We start from the raw sequence: 1,754 nt of genomic DNA on the forward strand, positions 1-1,754 counted from the left end.
ACTTTTCCTTAATATCTCTTAATATCAATGGACTCAATTCCCCAATAAAAAGACATACACTAACAGACTGGCTACATAAACAGGACCCAACATTTTGCTGCATACAGGAAACCCATCTCAGGGACAAAGACAGACCCTACCTCAGAGTAAAAGGCTGGAAAACAATTTTCCAAGCAAATGGTCTGAAGAAACAAGCTGGAGTAGCCCTTCTAATATCGAATAAAATCAACTTCCAACCCAAAGTTATTAAAAAAGATAAGGAGGGGCACTTCATACTCATCAAAGGTAAATCTTCCAAGATGAGCTCTCAATTTAACTATCTATGCTCCAAATGCAAGGGCATCCATACTCATTAAAGAAACTATAGTAAAGCTCAAAGCACACATGCACCTCACTCAATAATACTGGGAGACTTCAACACCCCACTCTCATCAATGGGCAGATCTTGGAAACAGAAGCTAAACAGAGACACAGTGAAACTAACAGAATTTTTGGAACAAATGGATTTAACAGATATCTAGAGAACATTTTATTCTTAAAAAAATGTTATGCTTTCTTTCTCAGCACCTCATGGTAACTTCTCCAAAACTGACCATATAATTGGTCACAAAACAGGCCTCAACAGATACAAAATATTGAAATTATCCCATGCATCCTATCAGATCACCACGGACTAAGGCTGATCTTCAATAACAACATAAAATAATAGAAAGCCAACATTCATGTGGAAGCTGAACAATACTCTACTCAGCAATAACTTGGTCAAGAAAGAAATAAAGAAAGAAATTAAAGACTTTTTAGAGTTTAATGAAAATGAAGCCACAACATACCCAAATTTATGGGACACAATGAAAGCAATCCTAAGAGGAAAACTCATAGCTCTGAGTGCCGCCAAAAAGACACTAGAGAGAGCACACACTAGCAGCCTGACAGCACACCTAAAAGCTCTAGAGCAAAAGGAAGCAAATTCACTCAAGAGGAGTAGACAGCAGGAAATACTGTAGGAAATAATCAAAATCAGGGCTGAAACCAACCAAGTAGAAACAAAAGAATCAACCAAGCCAGGAGCTTTTTTTTTTTTTTTTTGAGAAAATCAACAAGGAAATCCAAAGCATCATCAGATCCTACTACAAAAGGCTATACTCAACCAAACTGGAAAACCTGGATGAAATGGACAATTTTCTACACAGATACCACGTACCAAAGCTAAATCAGGATCAGATTAATGATCTAAACAGTCCCATATCCCCTAAAGAAATATAAACAGTCTTTAATAGTCTCCCAACCAAAAAAGCCCAGGGCCAGATGGGTTTAGTGCAGAGTTCTATCAGACCTTCAAAGAAGACACAATTCCAATTCTCCTCAAACTATTTCACAAAATAGAAACAGAAGGTACTCTATCCAATTCATTCTATGAAGCCACAATTACTCTGATAACTAAACCACAGAAAGATCCAACAAAGAAAGAGAACTTCAGACCAATTTCCCTTATGGATATCGATGCAAAAATACTCAATAAAATTCTCGCAAACCGAATCCAAGAACACATCAAAATGATCATCCATAATGATCAAGTAGGCTTCATCCCAGGGATGCAGGGATGGTTTAATATATGGAAATCCATCAACGTAATCCACTATATAAACAAACTCAAAGACAAAACCACATGATCATCTCGTTAGATGCTGAGAAAGTATTTGACAAAATCCAACACCCATTCATGATACAAGTCTTGGAAAGATCAGGAATTCAAG

Source organism: Mus caroli, chromosome 8, assembly GCF_900094665.2.
Source record: "Mus caroli chromosome 8, CAROLI_EIJ_v1.1, whole genome shotgun sequence".
NCBI classification, from domain to species: Eukaryota; Metazoa; Chordata; class Mammalia; order Rodentia; family Muridae; genus Mus; species Mus caroli.